This window comes from Chelonia mydas, chromosome 3, assembly GCF_015237465.2.
Source record: "Chelonia mydas isolate rCheMyd1 chromosome 3, rCheMyd1.pri.v2, whole genome shotgun sequence".
NCBI classification, from domain to species: domain Eukaryota; kingdom Metazoa; phylum Chordata; order Testudines; family Cheloniidae; genus Chelonia; species Chelonia mydas.
This window is the reverse complement of record NC_057851.1, coordinates 162,364,973-162,384,850: the sequence shown is the minus strand read 5'-3', so window position 1 is coordinate 162,384,850 and position 19,878 is coordinate 162,364,973.

Here is a 19,878-nt window from a genome sequence, read left to right as displayed (position 1 = left end):
ACGCTTCAATCTGAGCTAAGTAGTTGCTGCTCTTAACAATTTCAAAATAATGACATACAAATAAAATACAATACTTCAGCTATTCTATGATGTCATAATCTGATCTGAGGAAACGTGATAGGACCTCATATTCTGCACTCCTCCTAGTGACACTCTCCAATGGATCCCCATCCTCCACCCACCGTGAGGTACGTAGGAGCGGATTGTTATCCCTGCTTGAAAGAGGGAGAAGCTAAGGCTGAGAAAGGAGAATTGACTTGTTTTAGGTCACCCAGCCAGTCAGTGGCAGAGTTGGGAAATGGACCCAAGAGCCCTGACTTTCAAACTAACCATCGGATCTTGAATTTCATACTTTGAATGATGTGATTAAAGTGCTCTCAAATGAGCTCCAGATCAACAACAGTTCATAGTAATTATTCAGCAAGTGTTTTAGGAGAACTGGAATGTTAGAGAGAATCATGAACTGCTCAGAGACAATTAATGCAGAGAAGCAGCAAAATTCGTCAAACATATGACCGGTTATGACTTATTTACTTGGTCTTAAAAGAGAGCAACAAGGACCTGAGTCTCCTCCCTGTCAATAACCCCCCTGCTCAGCCAATCAGGGTAGAGACTGAGGGGCGGGAGGGTGTGGGTTCTCACCAGAGAGCCCAAAAGATGGTCCAAGTCACGGGTGGAGATCACTGTCCAAGCACTATTTCAGCCCCACATTTTTGGGTGGACCTCCCACAATGGGAGCTGCAGAGAACCCCCCATGACACACACATACACACACACACGCCTCCTGGTGGTGGGAGGGGAACAGGGGAAAGGACAAAAGAAGTAAGAGATGAAGCAAAAGGGGGGAGAGATGGAGGAAAAGGTAAAACAAAAAGGACAAACCCCAATGTCCCCAGTGATGCTAAGGAACAAAATCAAAGGTGGGGAATAAAATTCTGCCACCTTAAGCTTGTATTTTCCATGCCTAGAATTCAGCTGGCACCAGATGGATCAGACTGAACAGGTTCCAAACCTCTTGGGGGCTCTTACTTTGTAAACAGGGACATCGGTTTTCTAGTAAACTCAGGAAAAGGAAAGGAGAAAACTCGGAAGAGGTTCCTCCTCGCGCTCACATACGTGAACCCTAATACTCTCTCAGTCCTCAAAGAGAAACCTCAAGAAAGAGACTGGCTGAAGCAAAGCCACAGGGGTCTCTGAGGTTTCCCTGGCCCTGCGCCCCTGTCCTGCCTGGCTGATGTCCGCATCTCTCTGTGAGGTCACCGCCTCCCCACCACCTTTGACCAATAGGGTGAGGTCCTGCAAAAGGCCTTTGTGATGCCACTGCCACACCACCCCTCCCCTGCAGTGCTAATGTCCTTCCACTGGCCAGACCCATTGGAGGTTTGAGCTACCACTGTGGATCACTCCACTCAATGAGTGTTCATTCTAGGAAGCAAGCCGGCTAGACAGTAAAACATCAGAGACTTCTCCCAAAGCTACACTCAGTTTTTCAGAAATTAGTAGACTTTATGGCCAGAAGAGACCATTACAGCATCTAAGCTGACCCCCTGCATATCACAGGCCTCCTGTATACCACTATAGCTACTTTTTGGGCAAACACATTCCAGAAAGGCATCTAGTCTTCATTAAATGACATCAAGAGATGGAGAATCCACCATTTTCCTTGGTAGCTTGTTCCTGTGGTGAATCATCCTCGCTGTTGAATATTTGTGCCTTATTTCTAATAAGAATTGTCTCTTTTCACCTTCCAGCCATTGGGTCTTGTTATGACTTTCTGATAGATTAAAGAACCGTTAATACCCAAGATTTTCTCTCCATTAAGCCACTTCAACACTTCAATGAAGTTGCCTTTCAATCTTCTTTTGATAAGCTAAACAGGTTGACCTCTTTCAATAGCTCACTAGAAGGCATTTTTCTCCAGCCCTCAGAATATCTTGCCTTTGCTGCCCCACCTCCAATTTCTCAACATCTTTTTCAAATGAGGACACCAAAACTGGAGGCCATATTCCAATATCAGTCTCGCTGATGCTGTGTCATCTCCCTATCCTACTCATGGCTCTGCTTCTACGTCTAAGGATGGCTTTAGCTCTGTTCACCACAGCATCACACTGGGAGCTCATGTTGAGCGGCTTCTCCACTATGGCCCCTAAATCCTTTTCATAGTCACTGTTTTTGTTAGATCATATTAAAGAAGTTCTGTTTTAAAATCACAAATGAGTTTGATTCCCCATAGTTTAAATTCCAGGGTATTACTAATTAAGAGGTCTCTTGTTTTTTGGTACTGTTTCTCTCCCTCTATGTGTGAAACTTGCAAGCTGCTAATTGTGTTAGTACATTGTAAGACATAGTCTGTTCTCAAAGCAATTCTTTGTAACAACAACGACTCACACAGAGAGAGACTCAAAGCGATACTCTGTAACAACAGAAACAGCAGCCAGGGACTCCCCGCCCTTTTGTTGTATTCATCTCGCTTTGTTAACAATTGTGATTAAAATAGAGATAGAGGATGTATATGGATGGATGCTTGGTGTGGATAATAACTGAATGATCAGGGAGGTGCCAGCCTAAGAATCCAGTGTCCATCGTCTGAAGAAGGCATCAAGTGGAAATAACCAGAGGACCCCCAGAGGGCAGACTGGAATCCACCCAACAGCCTCAAGGATGGGAGAACCAAAGAACAAGATAACATCTGGCAGCATGGAGCCATCAGGAATGTGCTATCTGCTGATTGATTCAGCAACAGCATGATGAAGCAATTCCCATAGACTGGCATAGGAAGAAATTCCTATAAAAATGGAGTGTAGAAAGTGAGAACTTTGGGGTCTGATTCTGCAAACCAACTTCCAGGAGCATCAGATGAGCATCTGACAAGGCCCTGCTTCCTCCTCATGTCCAGGCCACCTGGCCAGTGGCTTGGTATGAGCAACTCTAAGGCTGGTAACTATGATAACAACCTTGCAGAACCTGTGTGTGTGTGTGTATGAATGAATGTGTGAATAAATATGAAATTGAATGGAATGTTATAGCTATAACTAATTGCTTACTATGATTCTTTCTGTATTCACAATAAATGTGGCATTTTGCCTTTTCCCCTTTAATAAGATCCTGCTGGTTTTTATTTTATTGATATAAGATTTTCCTGGATACACTTCCCCAATCTGAGGTGTGGCTGGCATGCCTTGTTGCTAGGTATAGGACCTTGCATTTGGCTCTGGTCAAACTTGTTTTCTTTGAATGGGTCCAGCTTGCCGAATAAGCCAGCTCACTCTGTATCACTGCCCTCTCCTCATCAGTAATTACCACGCTGCCACTATTTTGTCACTCACCAATCTTATCAGCAGTGATTGTATGTTTTCTCCCAATTCATTGATAAAAAATTATTTTAAAAAATTAGTCCTTGAGAGCTTCTTCAGACCTTTAGTACCCAGGATCTGCCCCCCACAGAACAGTGAGAAAAGGCCATCCAGCCCTGCTGGTACATAGGGGTAAGCACAGAACAAATACACCTTGAGGAGCTGTGTTGTCCATAGGCTCTGAACAACATGTGAGGGTCAGAAGCTTACAAATGCACTACAGACCTGTAGTGTAGACAGGTCCCAACTGTGTCTCAGTTTCCCACCCTGTCAAACGGGGAGAACAAACAAACCCTTGATTAGCTCTATTTGATAGTTGGGGAAACTGAGGCACGCAGCAGTGAAGAGACTCGCTCATGGTCCCAAAGCCAGGAATAGAAAACGGCAGGTCTTCTGATAGCCCATGGCAGTGGTGGCTCTCCACAGGGGCAGGGCCCAACTCCCTGCTCCAGGCGTTGCGACCTGTCACACGGGGTGAAAACACTGCTCAGGTTTGGCCTGGTCAGGCCAAATTTGACTGAGTGGTGTTGCAACCTGGTGCACTACAGCCGGGTGAGTGTGGGGCGGGCCTAGCTCTCCAACACACCATGACCCCTACCACTGTTCCCTCTAAGCTGTGCGTGTGCACACAGATCTTAAACCCCGCGCACACGGCGAAACCCCGCGAGAACTCCAGCTTCGGCAACGGCTTTTTTTTCCGCGTCGGCAGCAGCACTCTGGCTTTTTTGTTGGTTTGTTTGCTTCGGTGGTGGCACAGAAGAAATTTTTTGCACACACGGACTGTTAAAAATTAGAGGGAACATTGACCCCCACCTCAGGGTCTCCCATGTAGGCTGAATGAGGTGTATGTTTACTTGTTTGTGCACCCTTGGTTTTATGATTTTTGTGGGTGCAGATGAACCCAGGCATCCATGCTAAAGCTGCCCCAGGACCAGACCAACCACTAACACCCACACACACACATACATACACACACAGCTTTGTTCCCAGGGTCACACCCATCTCTGTCCCAATGGTCACAGCCCACCACTGACCTTTCCCCCCTACCACCTTTCTTACACCAGTATAACTCCAGTGACTGCAGTGGAGTACTTCCTGACTTACACCCATGTCGATGAGAGGAGATTCAGATCCAATATACAGTAAACAGAACAACCCAAGAGCTTGACCAATCACCTCTTGCCCCCTTGTTCTGCCAACTCTGCTGTCACACTGTCTCCAGGACTTGAGGGCACTCTCATGCACACCTATGGCACTATAGAAATAACAACAGAAAGTTCAGTTGTTGGCTAATTACAATTTGTTTACCTTATTCTTGATGAGTTTGGAGCAGTTAGGTGATACATGTTAATATGTCTGTGCTATTTTCATTACAAGGCCAGATGGCTACAGGAAAGTAGTAAGGAACAGACTAAATGAATCCCTGTTACCATGGTAACCAAATGGCATTTGCTCCCGGTTAATCAAGTCACCTGGGGCCAATTAAGATCCTTCCAGAAAGCAGTGGAGATAGCTAGGTTGATTGGGACAACTGAAGCCAATCAAGGGCTGGCTGGAACTAGTTAAAAGCCTCCCAGGTAGTCAGTGAGATGCATGTATACGGAGCTGTAGAAGGAAGCTCTGTTGCTGGAGAAACTGGACAATACCAACCCTATTAGGCACAAGGAAGGAGGCCCTGAGGTAAGGGTGAAGTAGGTATTAAGTAAGTGGGGGCTGCTGGGGAGAAGTGGCCCAGGGAATTGTACTTGTCCTGTTTCAAAAGGTCAGCTACCAATAGCTGTTACTATTAGGGTCTCTGGGCTGGAGCCTGGAGTAGAGGGTGGGCCTGGGTTCCCCCCACCCTCCTCCACTCTCCATGATTAATCAGACTGTGAGACAACAGAGACTGTCTGAGAGAGGGTTGCTTCTTCCCACTTCCCTTGCTGATTTATGATGAAAATAGCTCAGTAGGCTGTGACCCTTCTCTCTAGAGAGAAGGGCTATGTGGATGGTCCTAGTGAGCCTCTGAGGCTAGGGTAATCTGCCTGGAAGTGTGGGACCCACTGAGACAAGGTTAGAGCTTTGTCACAAAAGTCATTCAGCCCTGCAAGCCTATTACACAAAGGGTCTGATACTGCAAACTTCTGACCACCTGCAACTCCTACAGACTCAAAGAGGAATTTCAGGTACTTAGTATATCTAACAATTAGGCCCTAAGCTGTAACAAAAGACCTAGACTTAGTGCAGAATGATAAGCCACAACAAGCACTTTTATTTTATACCCAGATAGGTCTTTGAAAGTCAGGATATTCTGTAAATATTTCTAAGTTGTGTCAGCTGCTTAGTGTCTAAGCTTCTATCTTACTTTGGTCCCCACTATAAACAATATTTAAATTTAGAACATAAAGTTTCATAAAATCTAATTACTGAAACAATATCTATAACATAGATCCCATATATACATCTGTATCTACCATATAGATATATAGCACATGACAAAGCACTGCTCAGTGGTCAAAATGCTCCATGGAGCAAAACTCCCACACTTTGCCTCCACAGGAGCTGTCTCAGATCTTCTGCATTTACATTCAAGAAGAAAAGTTCCTTTTTCACTTGAAGCAGAAATTAAACAAAGGAAAAAGCAAAACCACATTTGAAAGAAAGGAGGAATAGAACAATTATTTGATGGCTTCAGTGGATCTGTTCTGCCCCGGTTGATCATCTCCTAATGTGCTCTGCGCTGCCCCATCATTGCAGTTCCACCATCCTTTTTTCTACATTGGGCACCAAAAATAAAGAATGCCCAAAGTTACAGGCGATTGCAAGTGGCTTTAAAGGGACACTGCTAGATCAACTATTACTGAGAGCAGAACTTGGCCAAATATTTTTCATAGAAGTATATGTATGTTAAAAATAATGCCTTTGATTATTAAAAGTGAAAGATTTCTTTCAGTCTGATTTGTTTAACATGGGGATAATGATATTGAGCTCCTTTGTAAAGCTCTCTGAGATCTGTTGATGAAAAGCACTATAACAGCTAGGTATTAATTGTTAAAAACTGGCTTCATTGTATTTTTTAAAAATTAATGGAAACATTCATATTGATCTTAGGCTTTATAAATAGGAGGACAAATTTGGCCTGACAGTGTCTCTTTAAATTGTACAAATGCAACTGGGGGCAGAATTTGGAGACTTATCCAATGTCAGCTGAAGGCAATGGAATGACTCCAATAAACTTTGGTTGGTATTATACTAGGCCATTGGTCATTAAAGTTAAATACCAAGATTTTCAAAAATGAGTGCCTAAACCATGTTTAGGCACCTTAAGTGGCCCTATTTTTAAAAGCATTGAGCACCCAGCAGTTGCCATGACTTCAAGGGTGCTCCATTCTTTTGAAAATCAGACCATTTAAGAGCTTAACTTAAGACATTTATTTCAGAACATCTTAGCCACAGGTGCTAAACACAATGGCTTGAAGCAAATTCTCAAAGCTTACCCAGACCGTACGACGTGTTGCAGCTATACCAAATTGCCACTGGATGGCACTTTACTATCACTCCTCAAGGTTTCAGAGTAACAGCCGTGTTAGTCTGTATTCGTAAAAAGAAAAGGAGTACTTGTGGCACCTTAGAGACTAACCAGTTTATTTGAGCATAAGCTTCTGATAATAGCTCATCTTAACTGATCACTCTCACTGATCACTGATTATAGTGGATATGGCAACACCCATTTTTCATGTTCTCTGTGTATATGTATATCTCTTCCTACCGTATTTTCCACTGCATGCATCTGATGAAGTGGGTTTTAGCCCATGAAAGCTTATGCTCAAATAAACTGGTTAGTCTCTAAGGTGCCACAAGTACTCCTTTTCTTTTTACTCCTCAAGGTGAGTCAGATAGAAAGTATTCACCTTCTTTCATTCAAAATGTTGACAAACCCTGCGATATACCATAGTATTCAAATAGCAGGACATCAACCGTAGTTCTGCTCTGAGTGTTGTCAAGCAGAAAGTCTAGATGCTAATCTTAGATATCACATTAGTGTTTTTCTCCAGTGCTACCAACACTGTCTATCTGCATAAGCCTAATAGTGGATTTTTAAGACATGTGATACCTATGAGTTTCAGATTAAAATTAAATCATGTACATGTTAGAATTGATGTAAGGCAGAAATAATTTTAATATTTATTGAAAACCTGTCTCTCTTTAGATGAGAGCTATAACAGACCCATATCCTCTGTGGATTGGACACAAAAGGCGACATGTATCATGGACTGACTGGATTGCATCAGCACAATGGGGATTTTTATGCTGCAATCAGATGTGACTGCAGCACATGAAGACATACCAGAGCTAGCTTATTGGAGCTTGCTAGATCAAATGATAGCAGTGAAGCTGTGGCTGTCAGGTTATAACTACCTGTGTCGCAGTCACACGTGTGATTGCAGTGTAGCTATACCCACCTATTCTGGCCTAGAGATTGTCCCTAGAGAACAGAGTAGTTTCTCATATGTCATTATTTCTCCACTCAGCATTGTCCCATTAATCATTTTGTCAGGGATCTTCAAACGGGCTTGAAGGTGCCCAAATGTTACTGACTTTCAATGGCAGTTGAGTGCTTAACGCCCTCACTCTCCTTTGACAAACTCAGCCTTTAACTTCATTTTCACAGTGAGGAGAAAGCAAGGCACAAACCACTTATCTCTGCACCCATAAGAAAAAAATGAGCAAATGAATAATACCATGTAAAGAGGCCAGCTGCGTGAGGTAATCTTTTATTGGACCAACTTCTGTTGGTGAGGGAGACAAGCTTACACAGAGCTCTTCAGGTCCTAATATCACAAGACAAACCTGGCTACAACACCACTAATACCATGTAAAAACATTGTGGTTTTGCTGTTACTGAATAACCGAGATGAATCATTGGTGATTCTGATTTTAATGACTTTAATACAATTAAGATCCTCTTGCTGTACAGTAAATTAGCATCATAAATAGGTAATGACATGGGGCAATAAAAATACCAAAGCTACAATATGAGCTAGGAGGGCTCTAAACTTAACTTTTAGGTTCAAAAATATCTTTTCCACACTTCTCTTCTCAAACTAGCAGTAGGTCACAATCCTTTCTATTTATACTTCAATAGCGATTAGATCAGCCTTTTAGTATTGTGTAGGATCTGGGGACTGATTTTGCAGCTTTCTTAAGTGGTGCAGGTTGAGCCAAAGTACATATAAAATGTCATCCTCCAAAAGCTAGCTTTAGCTCTGATAACATTTAGAGATTTTTAGTAGCTCTGCAATTTGAGGGGAAAAAATTCTAACAACGATCATTAAAGAATTGAATATCTACTCCATTTTTCTCTATCTGACCCTTATCAATATAGTATCTGAGCACCCAAATCTGCCACTGATCAGAAGTTTGAAATGGCTCGCTCTAGGTATAGATTTTTTTTTCCTTTCTGATCACTAATCCACAGCCAATCCTTAGAAAAAGTTTCCTAGTTGTGAGAAGACTTGTACTGACCTGCCTTAGTATTTCAAGTCCTGGAAAACTGCTAAGCAGTATTAAGAGCCTGTTTTATTAACAGTTTTCTGATATTATTGTGCGTCAGTGTTCGTCACATTTCCCAATAGTTTTGCAAAATTTAAAGAGAAGTTAATATTTGCACTTCCCCTGCTCTGTGCATTTCTCGCCCACCAAATCTGTAAGGTGATTTGACTCTCACGTGCCACTGATGTCCTAAGGTATTCCTGTTTCTATAGTCAAGGGCCTAGTGACAAAATTTCAGACTCAGGAGAAAAAATAAAGATATAGAGGAGTCCACTATATTCACCAATTAATCAGGTTATTTTGAACATGGAAACAGATAACATGACAGACCCAATAACATACAGCTCAAACAACCAATTGGATTAGACTTTGCTGAGAGAGTCCAGCCCAGCACACTTACTTAGTTAATATATAATAACACAGCAACAAATAGTTTTAAAATACTATTTAAGAAATAATTTAAGAAATTAATGTGGTGTGGGGTGACCACCCGATACAGAACTGAAAGAGGTAAAAGTGGCTGGGCAGGCCAATTCACTTCACATGCTGCACCTGGAGGAAGAGCCAGTGAGCAGGGGACTAATTAGAAGCAGGTTCAGCTGTGCAGTAACAAGCAGGGCTACTGGGAAAGGCTGTAGGAAGTAGTCACTCCCTGGGAAGAGGGCTTTGGAGCTGGTACACCCTGAGAGAAGGGGAACAAGGTGTGGTAGGAAGCAGGCCAGGGAAGGAGCAGTAAGGGCTGAGAGAGGAAGGCCCAGAACTGCTGGGCTGAAGGTCCTTGGAATAGAACCTGGAGTAGAGGGTGGGTCTGGGTTCCCATACAAGCCACAGAGAGTAGCACCATGGGGCAGCCAGAGGGAAGACTGCCTAGAACTGTTAGGGAGAAGGGACTTTGCTATCCCAGAAGGGGGGAACACTGAGTGATCTAGCCAGGGGGCTGAGCCATGAAGAGGAAGCTGCGGTTCCTGGGACCAGTGAGGGACTGCAGACCTGTCTGTGAGACAGCTGGCCACAGCTGTGGAAGTGGGTGTTGCCCTCAAGAGCTAATCCCCACAGTGACCAGGAGGAGTCCCCAGATGAGCAGTGAGCGGTGTGCCCTGTGACAGTGTGTCACCGAAGGTTCAGTGTTTGCCAGCAATTCAGAGAATGGTGTGGAGAGTCTGGGTCAGAAGGAGGCATTCAGGACCTTGTATTTATAAAGTAAAAGAAGCGAAGCAGACTTCTTTTAAAAGTACATTTAAAGTAATCTTTCTATGTCCAGAAGGATCAGTAAAGGGCCCAGGCATCTTATTTTGCTTCCATTTCAACAGATAAATGACTTGTCTGTACTAAGGTGTATATAGATTTTATGCTGTGTATTTAGGTCCTCACTGTTTTTCCTCTGTATTGTTTGTGTACAGTATCTCACTTTTCCCTAAAAGTACCATAAACAGATGTCATGATTTCTGTACCTAATTTTCTGGTGGCTGGCTCTATTCTTCAAAATCCACATCTAAAGATTCTATTACATTCTGTTTCAGGGCTCACATTACCCCATACTACCCACTAGCATGGTAAACTGCTTAAAGCTGCTCAGCAGATTGTTCTGAAGGTCTTTGGTTAAGCAAAGATGAATAAGGTCTGGCAGGATGAGAACTTGAAACTGCTCTGTACAAATCCTAGAATAAGTAAATCTGGTCAGTCTTGGAATACAGGGTCCAGAACAATCAACATAGCTGCTTTAGACACTGATTTCTGAGCAGAGAAACTTTCTCCAAAGATCTTGCACACCCTATACCTGGCTTCCAGGAATATCCAGTTTCAATTCTATTGCTGCAGTTTAGAATAATCCAAAGAGGGAAGCCTAAATTTTGCCTGACCAAGAGCCTTGCTGAGAATTTGACAGGAGATAGGGGACTGCACTGAGTTTGTGTAAACCACACAACCACCTGGGTGTGGTGGTCTGTCCCATCTAGTGGCAGAGAGAGGCAGATAAGTAAGGCTGTAGAGTAGACTTATTATATAGCTAACAGCCAGTTGGCTTTCAGTTCATGCAGTAGAAGCTCATGCACTGAGCTCCCAGGTTTGATCCTGACGATCAGAATCTGTCAGCATTGCATTTGCATATAGTGGAGCAAATTGCCACCAACCTTGTTTTACTTTACATATGGAGGTGTAGAGACAATAGTCCTAGTACACAATAAGAACAGACATACTGGGTCAGACCAAAGATCCATCTAGCCCAGTCTCCTGTTCCACAGTGGCCAAAGCCAAGTGCCCCAGAGGGAATGAGTAGAACAGTTAATCATCAAGTGATCCATCTCCTATCGCCCATTCCCAGCTTTTGGAAAACAGAGGCTAGGGACACCATCCCTGCCCATCCTGGCTAACAGCCATAGGTGGACCTATCCTCCATGAATTTATCTAGTTCTTTTTTGAACCCTGATATAGTCTTGGCCTTCACAACATCCTCTGGCAAAGAGTTCCATAGGCTGACTGTGCATTGTGTGAAGAAATACTTCCTTTTGTTTGTTTTTTAAACCTGCTGCCTATTTTCATTTGGTGTCCCCTAGCTCTTGTGTTACGAGAGAGTAAATGACACTTTCTTATTTACTTTCTCCACACCAGTCATGATTTTATAGACCATATCCCCCCTTATTCATCTCTTTTTTTCCAAGCTGAAAAGTCCAATCTTATAATACAGAAGCTGCCTTTTCTGAACCTTTTCCAATATCCCTTTTTTGAGATAGGGCGACCACAGCTGCATGCAGTATTCAAGATGTGGGCATACCATGGGTTTACATAGAGGCAATATGATATTTTCTGTCTTATCTATCCCATTCTTAATGATTCCCAACATTCTGTTTGTTTTGACAGCCGATCCACATTGAGTGGATGTTTTCAGAGAACTATCCACAATGACTCAAGATCTCTTTGAGTGGTAATGGCTAATTTAGACCCCCCCTCGTTTTATATGTAGAGTTGGGATTATGTTTTCCAATGTGCATTATTTTTCATTTATCAACATTGAATTTCATCTGCCATTTTGTTGCCTAGTCACCTTGGTTTGTGAGATCCCTTTCTAGGCCTTCGCAGTCTGCTTTGGACTTACAAAACTACTCAAGATAGCTACCCACTGCAAATTTTGTCACCTTACTGTTTACCCCTTTTTCCAGATTATTTATGAATATGTTGAATAGGACTGGTCCCAGTACAGACCCCTGGAGGACACCATTATTTACCTCTCTCCCTTCTGAAAACAGACCATTTATTCCTACAAATTGTTTCCTATCTTTTAACCAGTTACCAGTCCATGAGAGGACCTTCCCTCTTATCCCATGACAGCGTACTTTGCTTAAGTGCCTTTGGTGAGGGACCTTGTCAAAAGCTCTCTGAAAATCGAAGTACGCTATATCCACTGGAAAAAGAAAAGGAGTACTTGTGGCACCTTAGAGGCTAACAAATTTATTAGAGCATAAGCTTTCGTGAGCTACAGCTCCCTCCACTGGATCCCCCTTGTCCACACGCTTGTTGACCCCCTCAAAGAATTCTAGTAGATTGGTGAGGCATGATTTCCCTTTACAAAAACCATGTTGACTCTTCCCCAAATTATATTCATCTGTGTCTGACAATTTTGTTCTTTACTATAGTTTCAACCAGTTTGCCTGATACTGAAGTAAAACATACTGGCCTGTAATTGCAGGGATCACCTCTGGAGCCCTTTTTTAAAAATTGGCATCACATTAGCTATCCTCCAGTCATTTGGTACAGAAGCTGATTTAAATGATAGGTTACAAACCACAGTAGTTCAGTTTCACACTTGAGTTCCTTCAGAACTCTTGGGTGAATACCATCTGGTCCTGGTGATTTATCAAATTGTTCCAAAACTTGTGAGGAATTCATTTAGTTTCTCTGCAATGGCCTTATCGTATTTGAGTGCTCTTTTAGCATCTCAATGGTCAGCTGGTTGTTTAGCAGGCTTCCTGCTTCTGGTGTACTTAGCACAATTTTTTATTACTTTTTGAGTTTTTGGATAGCTGTTTTTCAAATTCTTTTTTGGCCCTTCCTAATTATTTTTACACTTCACTTGCCAGAGTTTATGCTCCTTTCTATCTTCCTCACTAGGATTTAACTTCTACTTTTTAAAGGATGCCTTTTTGCCTAACTGCTGCTTTTCTTTGTTTCACCACAGTGGCACTTTTTTGGTTCTCTTACTATGTTTTTTTAATTTGGGGGGTACATTTAAGTTGAGTCTATTATAGTGTCTTTAAAAAATTTCCATGCACCTTTCAGGGATTTCACTTTTGGCAGTGTACCTTTTAATAACTGTTTAACTTCCTCATTTTTTCTGTAGTCCCCCTTTCTGAAATTAAATGCTACCGTGTTGGGCTGCTGTTCCACCTTATGTGTAAAATCTCCCACTTTAACTCCAGATGGAGCATTGCATGCTGGGACTCTTGTAGGCCAAGGATTTCTAAAATGATTGATTTGGAGTGCCTATGTTTTTTGGTGCCCAACTTGAGATACTTTAATTGGCCGTGATTTTCAGGAAGTGCTGACTGCTGGCTCTCCAAAAATCAGACACTTGAAGGTATTTCAATTTGGACCCACAAAAATCAAGATAATCAAAATCATTAGTTGCTTTAGAAAATCGACAGTCTACATGGGCTGCACGTTCATTTTAAAGATGTGGACAGCAGTTTAGAATTCTGTGGGCCACATTTGGCATGCAGGATACACTGACATGCTGTTAAATACGACTGAATGCTCAAGTACCAGAGATTCAAACTTCCTAGTTGGTTTTTTTTCTGAAACGCTTTATTGAAAAAAATCAAGATCAGTTTCATTGAAGGGATTTTTGCACAAGGCAGGACAGAGAAGGAACTAAATTTAGAAGTATTAATTATGGGGATTAAAACACCTACATTTCATTTTCTTTGACACCGTCAGTTTTTAACTGTAATATGCCAAGCCAATTTGGAAACCGACAAACGTGTGCAGCAAACATGAGCCTTGAAAGGGAACTAGTTGTGGCAGCCACACCTTTAGCTTCAAAATACCAACCATTAGGAGTAAGGAAATACGGGATCACATGTATGAAAGCAAATCCAGTGGCAGGCTAAGTTTTCATATGAGATTCTGAAAGAAGGAAACACAACTAAGGGTACAGGAACTACTGAGAAAGATGTGAAAAATATAAGACCAATTTCTCTCTACAGATATGGCAGCATGCAACTCTGAAGCCAAATTTGATCTTTCTATACTTTATATTATATTTAGCTAGACAAATAATGTGCTTTAAATGTCCAGCTATCCACTCTGGAGTGTGCATGATTATTTACCCAGTGAATCCTAGTGACCCTGTCTCTACATGTCCATGGTACACATGCTAATTCTGAAAATGAATATTTACCATACAGACTGAAGGCACCTTGAATTAACCATTGAGGGTACTTTTTAAAATATGGGGTTTTGGTCCCAACTGTAGTGGCAGAGAGCCTGAAGTGCTGAGAGCTCAGATGCCAGATACCCTCAACTCCCAAAGTCAATAGGAGCTGAGAGAATTAACACCTTGTAGGATCAGGGCTTTAAACAAGAGATACTACATAAGGACTCATGGGTTCTTTCTTGGCTCTGCCTCTGACTCACTCCAGTAGGCAAGTCACTCTTTGCCTCAGTTTCACCACTGGTAAAATGGGCATAATAATGAACGTGCATCAGGGGGTATCATGAGACGCAACTAATTTGTCTGAAAGCATTGCAAGATCCTTGGCAGAAAGGTGCTTTAATTCAGTACATCTTATTGTTTATATGACTGACCTATATGTGCCACTTTCACATTATGAAAAAGAATTTTTGTTAGTTTGATTTTTATTTTTCATTCATTAATCTGTACTTGCAGTCACTTCAAACAAGTTAATAGAAATGTTACCAAAGGACAATGTCACAGGATCAAAATGCACTGCTGTTGCAGACACTTTCTTCATCAGGCCATTCATTCATTTGCTAACATGTGGATGTTCGTTCACTCACTTACTGAAAACCAGTGAAGAGTTTCCCTCTCTTGCTTTCTGAATGCAAGAAAACCATATTGAAAATGACTAATGAAGTAATCACAAATAATATCTATAATGTTTATACAAAGTCTTTTCCCAATCACTCCACAATCTATGCACCTACAAACTGTCTGGCAGCTCAGTCTTACAATGAGTCCGTTCATATCTGTGTACAAAGGGAGGAAGCAGAGATCTGCCAACTGTCTCCTGGGTTACAAGCAATCCCATCTGAAAAGGCAGAACAGGATTTCAAATGGCAGGCCTGCTTTGTACATTTTGGGGTAGTCTCTGCTGCTTGCAGAGCAGCAATAACATGCCAGCCTCATGTGCCTCTGATAGCTACATGAGCATTCATAGGTTTGGAGGACAGCCATGCCCTCTCTACCCTCCCCACAGACCATACCTTAGGTGGCTGACCATGTTCCAATCCTAGTGCTCTCTTTGGAAATAGCATGCAGTGCTGCTTGTGCAGGATTTTGAGCCTGCCAACACCCTTCTGGCTCTACAAATGTAGAGGCAAGACTTGGCTCCCTGTGCTTTGCTTCTTCAGTGACTAACAGGAGTACTTGTGGCACCTTAGAGACTAATAAATTTATTGGCGCATAAGCTCACTTCATCAGATGCATAGAATGGAACATATAGTAAGAAGATACAGAGAGAGAGAAGGTGGGAGTTTCCATACAAACTGGAAGAGGCTAATTAAGATGAGCTATTATCAGCAGGAGAAAAACTTTTGTAGTGATAATCAGGATGGCCCATTTAGACAGCTCACAAGAAGGTGTGAGGATACTTAACATATTGAATCTGTTTCCCTATGTGTAATGACCCAGCCACTCCCAGTCTCTATTCAAACCCAAGTTAATGGTATCTAACTTGCATATTAATACAAGCTCAGCAGTTTCTCACTGGATTCTGTTTTTGAAGCTTTTCTGTTGCAAAATTGCCACCTTTAAATCTTTTACCGAGTGGCCAGAGAGGTTGAAGTGTTCTCCTACCAGTTTTTGAATGTTATGATTCCTGATGTCAGATTTGTGTCCATTTATTCTTTTGCGTAGAGACTGTCCGGTTTGGCCAATGAACATGGCAGAGGGGCATTGCTGGCACATGATGGCATATATCACATTGGTAGATTTGCAGGTGAATGAGCCCCTGATGGTGTGGCTAATGTGATTAGGTCCTATGATGGTGTCACTTGAATAAATATGTGGACAGAGTTTGCATCAGGCTTTGTTGCAAGGATGGGTTCCTGGGTTAATGTTTTTGTTGTGTGGTGTGTGGTTGCTGGAGAGTACTTGCTTCAGGTTGGGGGGCTGTCTGTCTCCCAAGATCTGTGAGTGAGGTTCTTTTTCAGGATAGGTTGTAAATCTTTGATGCGCTGGAGAGATTTTAGTTGGGGGGCTGAAAGTGACGGCTGGTGGCATTCTGTTATTTTCTTTGTTGGGCCTGTCCTGTAGTAGGTGACTTCTGGGTACTCTTCTGGCTCTGTCAGTCTGTTTTTTTTTTTTCACTTCAGCAGGTGGGTATTCTAGTTTTAAGAATGCTTGATAGAGATCTTGTAGGTGTTTTGTCTCTGTCTGAGGGGTTGGAGCAAATGCGGTTGTATCTTAGAGCTTGGCTGTAGACAATGGATCATGTGGTGTGTCCTGGATTGAAGCTGGAGGCATGTAGGTAAGTATAGCAGTCAGTAGGTTTCCAGTATAGGATGGTGTTTGTGACCATTGCTTATTAGCACAGTAGTGTCTAGGAAATGGACCGCTTGTGTGGATTGGTCTAGGCTGAGGTTGGTGGGATGGAAATTGTTGAATCATGGAGTTCCTCAAGGGCTTCTTTTCCATGGGTCCAGATGATGATGATGTCCTCAATGTAGCACAAGTAGAGTAGGGGCATTAGGGGACAAGAGCTAAGGAAGCGTTCTAAGTCAGACATAAAAATGTTTGCATACTGTGGGGCCATGTGGGTACCCATAGCAGTGCCACTGACTTGAAGGTGTATATATTGTCCCCAAATGTGAAATAGTTGTGAGTGAGGACAGTCACAAAGGTCAGCCATCAGGTTTGCCATGACATTATCGGGGATACTGTTCCTGATGGCTTGTAGTCCATCTTTGTGTGGAATGTTAGTGTAGAGGGCTTCTACATCCATAGTGGCCAGGATGGTGGGTTTCTCGAAGATCAGCAATGGATTGTAGTTTCCTCAGGAAGTCAGTGGTGTCTCAAAGATAGCTGGGAGTGCTGGTAGCATAGGGCCTGAGGAGAGAGTCCACATAGCCAGACAATCCTGCTGTTAGGGTGCCAATGTGTGATGGGGCATCCAGGATTTCCAGGTTTATGGATCTTGGGTAGCAAATAGAATACCCCTGGACGGGGTTCTAGGCATGTGTCTGCACAGATCTGTTCCTGTGCTTTCTCAGGGAGTTTTTTGAGCGGATGGTGTAGTTTCTTTTGGTAATCCTTTGTGGGATCAGAGGATAATGGTCTGTAGAATGTGGAGTTAGAGACCTGCCTAGCAGCCTCTTGTTCATATTCTAACTTACTCATGATGACAACAGCACCTCCTTTGTCAGCCTTTTTGATTATGATGTCAGAGTTGTTCCTGAGGCTGATGGCATTGTGTTCAGCACAGCTGAGGTTATGGGGCAAGTGATGCTGCTTTTCCACAATTTCAGCCCATGCATGTCGACAGAACCAATCTATGTAGAAGTCCAATCTGTTTTGATAAAAGTTTTCCTGCATTTAGCTATTTCCCTATACATAGAGTACCTATTCCCAAGACTTTTGCATGGAATGTTAGAGTTTGTGTAACCCCCACACCTTCTGGGTGCAGTGTTCTGTCCCACTAGTGACACAAAGACCACTTAAAAAGAAAAGGAGTACTTGTGGCACCTTAGGGTATGTCTACACTACGGAATAAGGTCGAATTTATAGAAGTTGGTTTTTTAGAAATCGGTTTTATATATTCGAGTGTGTGTCCCCACAGAAGTGCATTAACTCGGCGGAGTGCTTCCACAGTACCGAGGCTAGAGTCGACTTCCGGAGCGTTGCACTGTGGGTAGCTATCCCACAGTTCCCGCAGTCTCCGCTGCCCATTGGAATTGTGGGTTGAGATCCCAATGCCTGATGGGGCTGAAACATTGTCGCGGGTGGTTCTGGGTACATATTGTCCGGCCCCCGTTCCCTCCCTCCCTCCGTGAAGGCAAGGGCAGACAATCGTTTCGCGCCTTTTTTCCTGAGTTACCTGTGCAGACGCCATACCACCGCAAGCATGGAGCCCGCTCAGGTAACCGTCACCGTATGTCTCCTGGGTGCTGGAAGACGCGGTACGGCATTGCTACACAGTAGCAGCAACCCATTGCCTTCTGGCAGCAGACGGTGCAGTACGACTGGTAGCCGTTCTCGTCGTGTCCGAGGTGCTCCTGGCCACGTCGGCTGGGAGCGCCTGGGCAGACATGGGCGCAGGGACTAAATTTTTGGTGACTTGACCAGGTCATTCTCTTTAGTCCTGCAGTCAGTCCTATTGAACCGTCTTATGGTGATCAGGCAGGCAATACGGATTGCTAGCAGTCGTATTGTACCATCTTCTGCCGGGCAGGCAAGAGATGACGATGGCTAGCAATCGTACTGTACCATCTTCTGCCAAGCAGCCATGAGATATGGATGGCATGCAGTCCTTCTGCACCGTCTGCTGCCAGCCAAAGATGTAAAAGATAGATGGAGTGGATCGAAACAAGAAATAGACCAGATTTGTTTTGTACTCATTTGCCTCTTCCCCTGTCTAGGGGACTCATTCCTCTAGGTCACACTGCAGTCACCCACAGAAGGTGCAGCGAGCTAAATCTAGCCATGTATCAATCAGAGGCCACGCTAACCTCCTTGTTCCAATAAGAACAGTAACTTAGGTGCACCATTTCTTATTGGAACCCTCCATGAACTCCTGCCTGAACTACTCCTTGATTTAAAGCCACCCCCTTTGTGGATTTTAGCTCTCTGAAGCCAACCCTGTAAGCCGTGTCGTCAGTCGCCCCTCCCTCCGTCAGAGCAACGGCAGGCAATCATTCCGCGCCTTTTTTCTGTGCGGACGCCATACCAAGGCAAGCATGGAGTCCGCTCAGCTCACTTTGGCAATTAGGAGCACATTAAACACCACACGCATTATCCAGCAGTATATGCAGCACCAGAACCTGGCAAAGCGCTACCGGGCGAGGAGGCGACGTCAGCGCGGTCACGTGAGTGATCAGGACATGGACACAGATTTCTCTGAAAGCATGGGCCCTGCCAGTGCATGCATCATGGTGCTAATGGGGCAGGTTCATGCTGTGGAACGCCGATTCTGGGCTCGGGAAACAAGCACAGACTGGTGGGACCGCATAGTGTTGCAGGTCTGGGACGATTCCCAGTGGCTGCGAAACTTTCGCATGCGTAAGGGCACTTTCATGGAACTCTGTGACTTGCTTTCCCCTGCCCTGAAGCGCATGAATACCAAGATGAGAGCAGCCCTCACAGTTGAGAAGCGAGTGGCGATAGCCCTGTGGAAGCTTGCAACGCCAGACAGCTACCAGTCAGTTGGGAATCAATTTGGAGTGGGCAAATCTACTGTTGGGGCTGCTGTGATGCAAGTAGCCCACGCAATCAAAGATCTGCTGATATCAAGGGTAGTGACCCTGGGAAATGTGCAGGTCATAGTGGATGGCTTTGCTGCAATGGGATTCCCTAACAGTGGTGGGGCCATAGACGGAACCCATATCCCTATCTTGGCACCGGAGCACCAAGCTGGCGAGTACATAAACCGCAAGGGGTACTTTTCAATAGTGCTGCAAGCTCTGGTGGATCACAAGGGACGTTTCACCAACATCAACGTGGGATGGCCGGGAAAGGTACATGACGCTCACATCTTCAGGAACTCTGGTCTGTTTCAAAAGCTGCAAGAAGGGACTTTATTCCCAGACCAGAAAATAACTGTTG